The following is a 13,505-nucleotide window of genomic DNA, read 5'->3' as shown; positions in this document are numbered from 1 at the left end:
CTGCAGAAAAGGTTGTTCTGCCCCTAACAGCCCATATGTGGGAGGTCTGAACAGGGAGGACTGGAAGGTAGTCTGGGCTCCACACCCATGCAGTCTCCAAATGCTTCCCGTATTGGGCTAGTAGGAACCAGAGACAAACTCTCAGCCAAAGGAGTGTGCACCTTCTCCGGGGAAAGAAGGGTTAAGTCAGGTGGTTCCTGGCCTTAGCAGTCCGGTGTGTTCCTCAATCGGAAAGAAGGGACTTGAAGCTTAAGGGGTGGGGGGGTGCTCCTTCTTTGCAACAGCAGACTGGGCCCCCTCCTGCAAATAGTCTTGCACTCCAGATTGCTGGGATGCAAAGGAGAAAGGAGCCTCGCCTTCCAGTATCTGCTAAAGCATCTGGAACAGCCAGAAGGATCTACCTGGGGACGGCAAGGTGGACAGACCCGCTTCTCCCCAGGGTCCTGGGTCTGAGAGCTGGGTCTCCCGCACTCGATGCCCACATCCTCTCGCTCCTCGTTTTCCTTTCCCCGCACACCCTCCAGCTCTGCGCTTCGGAGCCTCCCAGCGCAGCATAGGGCTCCCCCTCTCCCTCGCTCCGCCCAGGTGCGATTTGTGGAGGGGCGGGTGAGGGGGGGAAGTGGCTCCCACTGCAGCCTCCGCCCCTGCACCCTCCTCCAAATGGTTCGGACCCCTACCTACTTGCCAGGCGCTGGGGACTCCCCCCTACCCTGCACACATGTCTCTTTCTGGGGGCCAGGAGTCCCCTTCCCACACTGCGGCTGTGAAGACATCCTTAACTCCCGAGCGCCTGGCGGGGAAGGTGGGCGTGGGTCTACCGACCTGGCTGCGGAGGTGAAGGGGTGTAGAAGCAATCGGGTGCCAAAGAAGGGAGGGAACTATGGTCCTCTTAGAGCTAGGAGAAGCATCCCTGGTCCACGATCTGACCATCAGTCACCGCCCAAGATACCAACGCATTCAGATTCTCTCGGAGAGATTTGTTTGCTCCTGGGGAGGGATATCGCCCCGTCCCAGGCACCCAGAAGTCTGCCTTCCAAAGTCCCCCAGGGCCCCGGCATTCCAGGGCTCCATTCTGTGCCTCTGCGCCTACCCAGGTACCCAGCCCCTCCCCCATCTGTATTTATACACCCGGGCCAGCGCCCTCCGGACTGAAATCCCTTTTCCTCCTCCTCATATAGCCTATCAGAGTTGGCCACTTGCCCACATTAGCAGCGCCTTTTCGTCTCCCTCAGCCATAGGCAGATCTACTCCCGACCCTCAGCTTCCTCCCCACCCCTACCGGCAACCTTTCTCTCCCTGAACCACTTACTTCACCCACCCATATCTGCACTTGCAGTTCCCCACGGCGCACAGCCGCAAAACACTCCAAGGGTTTCATTACAGAGTTGGGGGTGGCGTGCGCAAGGGTGGACAGACTCCAACTGCGCTGGACAAAACCCCAGGGGTAGCCATAGCCTTCCCCCACGTCCCACTCCTCCTATTTCACCTTCTCTATTCCTACCCAGCTTTTATAGGCAGGAGGAGCACTGCTGAGTCCCAAACCTTCGCCTCTGGAGCGGGAGCTGCGGGAGTGAAAAGTCGACTGGCAAGAACACACAGAGAGAAATGGGCAAATGCATATGGGGGAAGGGCGCACGCAAAAACTAAACGTGCAACTTGCATGGCACGGGGTGAGAGCATCGCGCAGGGAAGGGGTCACAAAAGTTTGCAGACTATCTCATAGCAGCCGGCTGAACCGGAGCAAAGAGGGTCGATTCTATCTCGCCGGGCGGGGTCTCTCCAAGGGTCTGCGCAAAGAGGATCAGGAGGTTTAGACAGACGTGGCTCAGAACTGGGATAATAGTTCTCCTCTACTTGTTCCCGGAGGGATGGCCTAGGCACCCGGGCAGAGGGACGATCCCGCGCTCTGCGAAAAGCAACAGGCGGCTGCACCTTACCTTGCGCCAGTCCCGGCCCGGGGTGGCTGCTCCATCCTCGTGGCGCAGGGAGGAGGCGTAGGGCGCGTATGCCTAGAGGTGTGCGCGCTGCCAGGGCTGCAGAGGCCGCCACCTCCTACCGGCTGCAAGCCGGGCTGCCCACCTGGGACCGGGCCGGCCGAGAGGGCTCGGCTCCCCAGCGACGGCGGCGGCGGCGGCGGCGTCGGTGCGCCGCGGCTGGGGCGCGGGACGCAGGCGGTGCGTGGCGCGGCTGGCGTCTTCGGGCGCCGCCAGCGAGCGAGGGTGAGGCCACGGGCGGCCGTGCGGGGCACGACTTGGCTAGCTTTGCCGCGGAGGCCGCTGCAGACCCTGCTCCCGGCGCTGAAAGCTGGCAGGAGGAGGAGACAAAGACGCGAGGGAGGAAAAGAGCGACTCGCCCAGATGCAATCGGCTCAGTCACTAGAGGGGATTCGCCTCCAAACCCGGGCTGGGGATGAGGGAGGAGGGGCGAGGCGGCTGGGGACTAGAAAAACAGCAGGGAATTAACGTGACAGTCTGAGCCTTCCATCGCCTGGCCGGCGCTGCTCTCTCTACTCCAGGTTGGGGGGTCCGGAATGGAGAGAGGAGGCGGGGGCTGAGCGTTTGCTGCGGGAGGAGATAAGCTGAGGTAGGACTATTAGCTCCCTCCGCTGCTCTCGCCTTCCTTCCTCAAACCCCCCAGCACAGCTCCACTTGCAGGAAGCTGTGGCCCCATTCTTTTTCCTGTTTTTCTAACTACTGAGATCCACGCTGAATCAAGCTGGTGGAAAAAGCAAAATGTGGCGATGGGTTGATTGCCCTCAATAGGGAAAAAGCGGATGCTCACAGTCTATTCGACAAATGATTGCCTACTGGGTGCCAGGTCCTGTCCTAGTCTACTGTGAGGGAGGATGAATAAGGTGAGACATCCTCCCTTCACCCCCAAGGCTCCATAGTCAGATCTCAGAATGAGTTTCCCAGCATTTTTTAAAGCCCAAAGTTTTGGGGTTGTGTTGTGGCCCCTGATCCCGACTCCTCAGTCAGTCCAGCTTCTCAAGACAGAATGTGTTACAATTCAATTTTCTCTTCCCCTTCCAGGGATGACTTGAATGTACAGCTGAAACAGGCCTCTTAAAAATAATGTGTGTGTATGTGTGTGTGTTTTAAGATAAAGGCAAATTACTGGTTTTAGTGATGTTCTTATTTCATGATTTTCATTATTTATAAGATTTACACCAGAAACCATTATGGGACAGAGGAATTCAGCCTCTACAAGTACCATCTTCTTTCAAAAGCCCTTTTCTATTCCAGGCATAATTAACCGTTCCCGTCTTCTTTTCACTCGCAGAACTTACATATTTATAAATTTCTATCTCTTCACTCACCTATGAATATTCCCTCTTTTTTTTTTTGATGGTTCCTACTGCCACATCCAGCAGCGTTTTGTATCTAATGGGTACATACTCAAGGAAAGCTTAACCAGTTGAAGGTCATTTTCTCCTTTGAGATGAGCTAAATCCCAGTATCCCTAGAATTAAAGAGACTCTGGGATGAAACTTTTAAGAGTTTTGGGGTGGGGGACACATATAGTTACACTCACAGCCCCTTTGCTGGAAAGGTAAAACTATTTAATTCATTTTGTTTCTAGACGATCTTCTTCCACTGACCACCCCACCTATATTTGCTGAATTCCCAAAGGCAAAAGAAAACCAAGCTGTTGAGCAACTGCATAAAGCAAGAGAGATGTATTCAGCTGCCAGCACCTAGAGCAAACCCATTCCAGGTGGAGAATGACCAAAAAATCTTTATCATTTCATGACCTGTGTCAAGTGTGTTGAAAGCCTGCCAAAGTTTCCTCATTTGCAATGAGGCTTTCTTATTCTGGATGCATTTTAAAACGGTTTGAGCAGTGTTCCATTGCTGGGAGATGAAAAATTTTACTTTGTAGTTTAAGGAAATCTTAAATCATACTTTGTTTTCTGTCCCACCTTCTACAGAATAGATAGCCCAGATCAGGAATGTTCTATGAAAAAGGTCCATAATGTAGGAGATTACACTAAATGACTCCTGTATCTTCCATTTCTTAGATTCTATAATACTGTGATTTAAAAGGTTGTGGTTTGAAGGGTTTTTTTTAAGTTTTTGTTTTGTTTTGTTTTGTTTTCAATGAGATTTTAGAACCCAGACAGAGGTACATTTCGATAGCAGGTATGAAATTTGGTATAATTTTTCTGAATGGAAATTTGGCATTACTATTGAAAGCATAAAATTTTTGCATGCCATTCTCCCAGTGATTCTAATTCTACAAATTCTTCCTCAGGAAATAATTAAGGATGTCCAACAAGATTTATCTACAAGGATATTCACTGTAGTGTTGTTTATATGAGTGGAAAATTAAAAGGAAACAAAACTAAACTCAAATGTTTAACAAGACAGGAATAGTGAAATATATTATAAATCTATACAATGGAATATTAGATATTGAGCTGTTGTAGGTGAATAGGTGAATATTGTTATGAATCATGGTTAAATTTTAATTGAAAATTTCAGATGTACAAGGTGAGATATAAAATAGTAAAAATTAAAATCTAGAATTGACAAATCTAGGTTTGAAACCAGGCATTTCTTCTTGCTGGCTATGTGACCTTGGACCTGAGCCTTCAATACATCAATTGATGTTATTTACCTCATAATGTGTTTGGATATTAAATAAAATAGCATTTATGAAGCACTTAGAAGTGCTTAGTACATAGTAAAATCTCAATATAGTTTTCTTTGACAGTTATTAAATGTATAAAAGGGAGTTTAAGGTATAATGTATTTTCTAGTAAAAAAAAAACCATAGACTCATATCTACAGTAATACATACTCCAGCAGCTATTGCTGTTGGTACTGGGATTTTTGATGTCTTTAAAAAAATTTCATTTAGTAATCATGAAGTAAAAATCATATAGTAAAAAGCAGTGGAATTTGTTTTTAACTTAGTTGTCCTTTAATGAAAATAAGAAAATATTTCAAACTATTGACATGGGAAACCTCTAGACTTGGATGCTCTCTGCTTTAGTTGATTCATCAACAAGTCATCAACATGACTTGCTGGCTGTTGGTGTCACCCATGCTATAAAAAGGATAAATGACAGGGCATGGAGTTTGTCACCTCTGATATAAACTTAGATTTGTTTTGTAGCAACCAGGAGTCAAGTCCAGCTCAGCAAAATATGCTGTTTAATATAAAGAGCTGATTGGTTGCTACCCCTGCCTTGTCTTGACAGCAAATACAAAAAGAAAAAAAAAATGAGAGAGAGGGAGAGAGAGAGAGAGAAAAGGCATCAGAAGTTATATTTATAACTTTCGATTAGTGAACTAGAGAAGGAAGCCCAGTGTTGAAGGGCCATGACCTTCACATCTACAGTAGTGGCTCCTCTGGGTCAGAAATGGATCTTTTGTAAAAGTTATCTGCGTATATTATAAATGTTACAGAAATATAAAGGGGAATGTGATTTATTGGCATTTTCAGTTTAACTTTCTTTAGAAGTAGGGGCACATCATTTTAAAATCAATACGTTCCAGAAAATTTTGCATGTAGAGGAAATTCCTTGAATTTTAAATTGTATTCTCCCTTTTAAACTCTTTACAGAAATGGAAATTCCTCTGAGCCCAGGAATTGAGTTTCTGAAATCTGAATAGCTGAGTTGCCTGAAACCCTGCTGTCTAATGGATGAATGGGGTCAAGGCATGAAGATGTTATTATCTAGAATCCTTTGTGGAAGGTGTTCCAGTTAATCATTTTTTAATGACAAACTACCCTAAAACTTCTTGCTTAAAATAGTAGCAATCATCTATTTAGCCTGAATCTAGAATTTGGACATCACTGAGGAAGGCTCACCTCTGCCCCATTCCGTGTCAGCCTGGGGCCCCTGGACTCGTAACTGGAGGATGCATTTCCCACACGGCTCACTCACATGCTTGACAGGCTGTGCTGGCTGTTAGTGGAACATTCAACAGCACCTGAGAGTCAAGGACCTTAGTTTCTCTCTACCTGGGACTCTCTGTGTGCGTCTTTCCATAGGTTCTCATAGACTTCCTCACCTCATGGTGGTTGGGTTCACAAATAGCATCAAGAAGTATCAGACTTTCCCTGGATAATGAAAAACTGAACAGTTTAGTCTTGTCAATTATACAAATTTATCCAGTCTTCATATCATATTATAAATTTTAACCCAGAACACACCAGGCAAAGTAGACTAGGTAATCATTTCAATGATTTAGGCAAATGGATCAATTTTCTTCCACTTATTGAGAAAATTTCATCAACATTTAGAGAACTAGTCAATTAAATGAATTCATAATAACTTCTATATATTTTTTAAATTTTAGTGATGACTTCATATAGTGAAGGCCAAATTCCTTTTCATGGTTTTTAAATGCCTCTATAATTTAACTCTCCCTTGTCCTATCTCATCACTTCTCTGGCTTCTCATGTTTATCTGTCTTATCGAGGCCTTGTTTAGATTTGTATTAGGGCTAGCTGTTGACAAGTCTGTCTCCCCTACTAGACTCTAAGTTCCTTGAGAGCAGACTTTTTCCCAATCAGTTTATGTCCCCACAACCCTCAGCGCAGAGCCAGGCATGAAGTATGTGCTTGATGCATATTTATTGAAAAGATGAATAATTCAACACCTCTTGCCTTTCTAACTCAATCATTCCCTCTCCAAAATGGCAATATTGCTCGTGAGCTACTCCACAGGGGAGCTAATTAATTCTCTGAAACTAGCAAATGTTTTGAAGTTCCACAATACCTTAGAAGCTTTCAAGAACATTAATATGTGCAATAAAGACGTTATTATTACTTCCATGACACATAAATGGTGAATAATCCCTTTTTAATGTGTTTGTTTTGGATATACTCAACAAATTTGCAGAAAGTAATGTATTGTTGGCTCATTTCTACTAATAGACACCTTGTGTGGACTGAATAAGATGTGGCCTCTTCTAGCTCTATTGTTTGTTCATTTCTCCAGCGTTTAGAGCTGATATTTATGTGTGCTTTTTGCCATAAAGGTGATCATAACCTAAGAATCAGCCTTCTGGGTGTTCTATGTCTTAACAGGCAGTATGGGTATCTATGGGATTCTGGGAGTACCCCAGCCATATAATTACTGTCTCCTAAAGCTGCATGATCTAATAGAGAACCCCTGTCCCAAGATAGAACTGTCTCTTCCCTGGAAATTTTGTACAAGAAAACTGGGAGAGTTGGGTTAGCCTCTCTGGTAGCCAAAGCTGCAAGATGTAAATCACAGAAGCCATGAGTAGGTGTATTGTCTGCCATGTGGAAAAAGCCACACCAAAGTGTGAGTGATAAGGCTGCCACACTGGGACAGGTATGAGAGACAGAACAATTCCCTGTGGTATCTGTGTCCCTGGATGCAGCTCTTTAAGGGTCCAGCCATAGCTTTTCCCACAGCTTTTTATTCATCCTCTTGTTTCAATAAATTTGCCTTTTAAAGTAGTTCAAATTTGGTTTCTGGCATTTGGGAACAAAACAATTCCAACTAATGGAACATTGAAGAAAGATTTGAGAAATGACTCTCAGAAAATGTTTGATTATAAGTTGGAGAGAGAGCATTTGGGGACGCTTTGATATGAGGCTTACATTTTTCTAAGTTAAGAGCCCAGGAAACAATATAAACTAAACTCTATTTTTCCAGACAATAAAAATAGGACTTTAAGTGTAAAAGCATTTGGATCCTTTGGCACTATACTCCAGCAACTAGAATTCCACATATAGTATGAGCTTAATAAATATTTGTTGAATGAGTTAATGTATTTCTTTGTTGTATCTCTTCCTTATCCCCAGTAAAAATACTAAAAAGCATCATGTATTTATCTCGTGCTATAAACTAGCCATTGTGCGAAAGTGTTGCCAAATTTCATTTAATGTCTTACCAGACCTTGGGGTGTGTGTGTAGGTGGGGGGTGGGGAACTTGGATTGAGAGAGGACTTTTCTCATAGATTATACAATTTGCTCAAGGGCACATGGGTTCTATATTTTAGGGTCAGGGCCGGAACCCAGGATCATCTGTCTCCAACACGTGTGTTCTTTCCACCGTACTACAACCACATATTAGCTATTTCTCTTTAGGACAGATATCTCTTCTGGGGCAGTTTACTGAAAGAGGGTAGAATTGGATGGGTATTTTACTTCATATACGATTCCAGTTCTAAATATCAAGGGTTTAATGAACACAGAATCCATCCCCATTTTATAGTCAAGTAGGTAGAGGTCTATGGTGCTGCCTCCAGTGTACATCAGTCAGTGTTTCCATGTGAAATCTCATTATCGGGATGGAAGCTCTACTCTTTTCTCTCTTGCCTTTCCATGAGGAGACTTCACAACACCTTAACCCAGGGGTGGGGAACCTTTTCATATTGGAAGGCCACATTTAATTTAGCTGTAATAAAATAAGGCCACATTCTAGAAACTTCAATTAGATATACTTAAAAATGTACATCGTTTTGTAAAAATCTACCATGTACTTAATTTCAAAAACTTAAAACTTTTTTTCACTACACAGAAGTTTATTGTGAAAGTAAATTAAACATACAAACTCATATAAACACACAGTATGGCTAATGGTGGCAAAAGCAATCTGGTAGCTTAAGGCAAGTTTTAATGGACATGAATTTAGAAAAGATGATGCAATGATGTAATTTTGTTTAAATATAGATTATGAAAAAATATCAAACTGCATCAATAACTTAATAAGTTTTCAAAGCCTGCAATATTGGAGAAAAAGGACTCATGATCTTAATGCCAGCATTAAGACAGACAGAAGCAGCACAGTGCTAAACGACAGGAAAAACTCAGTATTTGCAGAAGAATGGCAACAGCAACATTTAATAACGTTTGATCTCATTTGCTGGTGGATTGAAAGCCCTTAGCTAGAAGCCATAGAGAAAAATGTACTATCATTATGATGTTAAAAAAAAAAATTAAGTGCAGAAGTCAAAAACCAAGGAGCTTTGTGATAAAGTAACCTTAAAACACCACTATAAGGATCACTTAAAAAGTGATTCCCTTGGGGGAAATGAGGACACTGAGTGTGTAAACATGTGAGCCGCACAACACTAAACACCAACCAAGTTTATTAATTTTAAAGTTAACTAACCTTTAAATGACTTTGTTTTGTCTGCTTTTTGTTGGAAAGCATTTGAATATTTGGTTGCAGCACGGAGGTCCACAGTTTGTTGATCCTAGATGGGTATCAGTCATTTGTGACCTTAAGGGTATCTTGATTTAGATTAGGTAGGAGAACACAGATTCACAGCAGTAAGTGGTTGAAAAGCAAGAAAGCATTTTTCAGGCATGTTGCTGAAGGCATGGGTATTCTGCATTTTTCTGTATTTCAGTTGGATCTTTCTTAGCATCAAACAATCACTTTAAAAATGTCATCTACTGAGAGCTCAATCAATTCCATCTATAGTTCTTTAGGTGCCTTAGTGATACCGGCTAGGTGGGGCTGAAATGCTAATTTGAGTGTGATGTCATAATTCTCAAAATCAGTGAACCTTTCATTGTATTCTCCAATTAATAGGTCTATAACAGCTGCATAGTCTTCAAATGACTCATATATATCATCCTGCTCATTAATGACTTTTGCTAACTGGCGAAAATGTTCATCTGAAATTTCCTTTTAAAGAAGTGTTGAAAAAAAGATAGCTTTCTTTGAAATGCTTGGATTTTACCCACATATCAGATATAGATTTAGTTTTATCTTAAAAAGAAATATTCAAGTCATTTTGATTTGACATGGGTATCACACAGAAGTGCTGCATTCCTATGAGAATCTTCTTTCAATAATTCACATTGCTGATTATGTTTTTCATAAACTTTAACTATCTGTTCTCACAGAGATAAAATTTTGGCTAACAGCTGTCCCTGAAATAGCCAATGCATGTTAAAACTATTAATATATGGCAAATCCACGCTGAATATCTCATTGTTCAACTTTAGCATGTTCTGAAACTGAGAATGCCATGTTGAATTTGCACAAATATAGTTAACAATACTTACAACTTGTTACAAAGTGTCACTTAAAATAGTAGCTTTAGCACAGAGATTTTGCTGATGCAAGATACAATGAAAAGAAATGTGAGCATCTGGATCTGTTAATATTTTTTTATCTGTGCAATAAATCTTTAATGTTTTCCTGTCATACAAGGTGCGCCATCTGTACATACACTCACTAAATTTACCAAATTCAGCCCAACTTCACGATATTTGTTTTGAAAGTTGTTGAAGATATCTATTCCCCATGTTCTGTTCACAAGAGTGCCCTAGGCGAGTAACTCTTTGTAGCAAAGAAAATCTTCTGTTTGGGCCTGAATGAAGTGTAAAATCTGCACCAAATCAGTAGAATCAGTTGATTCATGTAAGCAATTGAATAATGTATGTTTTCCTTTTGAAGTATTGCATGAAGTTGTTTTGTTAAGTTGTACGCTAATTCAAACTGCCAATCAGTTACGGTTCTACTTGAAAGAGGCAGTTGGTGGGGTAGTGGCACCAGTGAGGCGGGGGAAGTTAGAACTAAATCATGAGCATAGCAGCCATCAATTTAGCCCTTTATGGCTTACTAATGTTCTAATTGTGCTGGCCAATCTGGGAGGATTATTTCATTGAAACTTATTTTATTCCTTTTTATTTTAAATACATTCATTTTAAAAATAAAATGAAAATATAAAAGATGAACAAAATGTATTCATAAAAATAAAAAGATTTGTTCTGTAAAATTTGGATTCAGTCAAAAAGCCACACTTAAGGACCTAGAAGGCCACATGTGGCCTTAAGGCTGCAGGTTCCCCAGCTCTGCCTTAATCCTTTGTAGTTGTCAGTGGTCCACCATGTCCCCTTGGTATCACTGTTCTCAACCTCACAGGATCCACCTGCAAGCACCTGCTTCTCTATGCCTGGTCTTTTGAGGAGTAACATGGAAGTGCCAAGGGACTTATTGCTCCATCCTCAATCCTGTATCCATCAATCCTGGGAATTGATGGATACATATCCCACATATTACCCCTCTGTTGATATGACTTAAAGCATGATCTGTACTGTCTCCCAGAGATCCTCAGTATGAATGAGCACTAATTACCCACACCACTAACTTGTTCAAAAGTGAACCCTTTATTGGCCTTCCTTCCCATCCTTGTCTCACTTCCCTAAACCTCTACCAGAACTTTCCAAATAGGTTACTTGAATTCACACCCTTATCCCAAAGGTCTGTTTCTGGGATAACCCAAGCTAAGGCATCTCTCTGGTCCATTTGCCCATTCACTCCTGGTCCCTAAAGGAGAGGGTCAAATTGCCTGATTGATTAATTTATAGGAAGAAACTGGGCATTATCCATTACATTCTTCTCTTTTGGAGATAGCGAGTCCATAGGACAAGCATGTTTGGGCTGCCCTCTGCCATGTGTTTAAGGGCTTGCCCTCTGGGGAAGGTCTTAGTAACTGGATGAACAAGTCAGTTGAATTCACCGGTAATTTATTAAGACATCTCCAGGTCCTTACACATCTAAAATCACGTTTTTCAATCAGCTTTATCAATAATGCAGTACATCTTGGAGGGGTTATTTTGGTGTAAATATTTATCTACCTTTTTAAATTATTATTACTTCAATAGATTTAGGGGGTACAAGTGTTTTTTGTTACATGGATGAATTGTATAACAGTGAAGTCAGGATTTTTAGTGTATCTGCCACCAGAATAGTGCACATTGCACCCAATAGGTAATTTTTGATTGCACACACCCCTCCCATCCTCCCCTTTTTTTTACTTTCCAATGTCCATTATACCACTTTATGAGCATATATACTCATTGTTTAGCTCCCACCTATAAATGAGAACATTTGGCATTTGTTTTTCTATTCCTGAGATGTTTCATTTGTGATAATGATCCTCAGTTCCATGCAAATTGTTCCAAAGGACGCTATTTCATTCCCTTTTATGACTGAGTAGCACTTCATGGTATGTATACCACATTTTCTTTATCCACTCATTAACTGATGGGCACTGAGGTTGATTCCATATTTTTGTGATTGTGAATTGTGTTGCGATAAACATTTGGATGCAGGTGTCTTTTTAATATAATGACTTCTTTCCTTTGAGTAGATACCCAGTAGTGGGATTGCTAGATCAAATGGTAGATCTACTTTTAGTTCTTTGAGGAATCTCCACATTGCTTCCCAGGGAGGTTGTACTACTTTGCAATCTCACTGACAGTGTATAAGTGTTCCCTTATCAACACCTGTTGTTTTTTGATTTATTAGTAGTGGCTATTCTGACAGGGGTAAGGTGGTATCTCATTGTGATTTTAATTTGCATTTCCCTGATGAATAGTGATATTTTTTATATGTCTATTGGCCATTTTTCTGTCTTCCTTTAAAACCTTCTGTTCATGTCTCTGCCCACTTTTTGATGGGGTTATTTGTTTTTTTCTTGATGGTTTGTTTGAGTTCTTTGTGGACTCTGGATATTATTTATTTGTGGGATGTATAGTTTGTGAATATTTTCTCCCATTCTGTAGGTTGTCCATTTACTCTGTTGATTATTTCCTTTGCTGTGCAGAAACTTCTTAGTTTAATTAAATTCCATTTATTTATTTTTGTTGTTGCTGTATTTGCTTTTGGGATCTTCATCTAAATTCTTTGCTTTGGCCTAGAAGTTTTTCTTCTGTTTTCTTCTAGATTTTTTACAATTTCAGGTCTTATGTTTAAGTCTTTAATCCATCTTGAGTTAATTTTGTATGTGGTGAGAGATAGAGATCCAGTTTTACTCTTCTGCATGTGACTATTCAATTTTCCTAGCACCGTTTATTGAGTAGGGTGTCCTTTCCCCAGTGTATATTTTTGTCTGTTTTTTCAAAATATTTGGTTGTAGCTATATGTTTTTATTTCTGAGTTCTATATTTTGTTTTGATCTCCCTCAAAATTAGGTCCATATGATTCATAATAGCCAGAAGGTAGAAACAACTCGAATGTCCACCAGCTGACAAATGGATAGGTAAAATATGTTATAGCCATACAATGGAATATTATTTGGTCATAAAAAGGAATGAAGTTCTTATATATGCTACAGTGTGGATGGACTTTTTAAACAATATGGTAAATGAAAGAAGCCAATCAAAAAAAAAACCACGTTATATAATTCTATTCAGGTGAAATATACAGGACAGGGAAATTTATAAAGACAGAAAGTAGATTACTGGTTGCTTAGGGCTGTAGTGTGGGTGGAGGAGGGAAAAGAGGGTGATAGCTAAAGGGTGTGAGGCTCCCTTTTGAGGTGATGAAAATGTTTTAAAATTGACGCGATGGTTGCCCATATCTGTGACTACACTAAAAACCATTGAAATGTACCTTTTAAATAAGTGAATTAAATAGTATGGGAATTATATTTCAATAAGGCTCATAAAGTTAGGTTCACCTGGTGATACAAAATATTAACATCTGGGGAAGCTGGGTGAAAAATACATGAGAACTCTGTACTATCTCTGCAACTTCTCTGTAAATATAAAA

The 13,505-nt window shown here is 41.4% G+C and overlaps 1 protein-coding gene across 4 annotated transcripts in view; it reads right to left on the bottom strand.

Annotated features, from left to right (window-relative positions):
- LRRC3B (leucine rich repeat containing 3B) overlaps positions 1 to 2,411 on the bottom strand; it is an 82,854-nt gene extending 80,443 nt beyond the window's left edge. Inside the window, exon 1 of one of the 4 annotated variants that reach the window (XM_069473311.1) lies at positions 1,938 to 2,411. The gene's annotated coding sequence lies outside the window, so the exon portion shown is untranslated. Of the gene's footprint in view, positions 1 to 822; positions 1,101 to 1,128; positions 1,585 to 1,937 lie in introns of those variants that run through there. The other 3 variants (XM_069473313.1, XM_069473314.1, XM_069473315.1) reach the window with 3 other exon arrangements.
- Between the last annotated feature and the right edge of the window lie 11,094 nt (positions 2,412 to 13,505).

The sequence above is a fragment of the Eulemur rufifrons genome, chromosome 7 (genome assembly GCF_041146395.1).
Source record: "Eulemur rufifrons isolate Redbay chromosome 7, OSU_ERuf_1, whole genome shotgun sequence".
NCBI lineage: Eukaryota > Metazoa > Chordata > Mammalia > Primates > Lemuridae > Eulemur > Eulemur rufifrons.
This window is presented reverse-complemented; position numbering and strand designations above follow the sequence as displayed.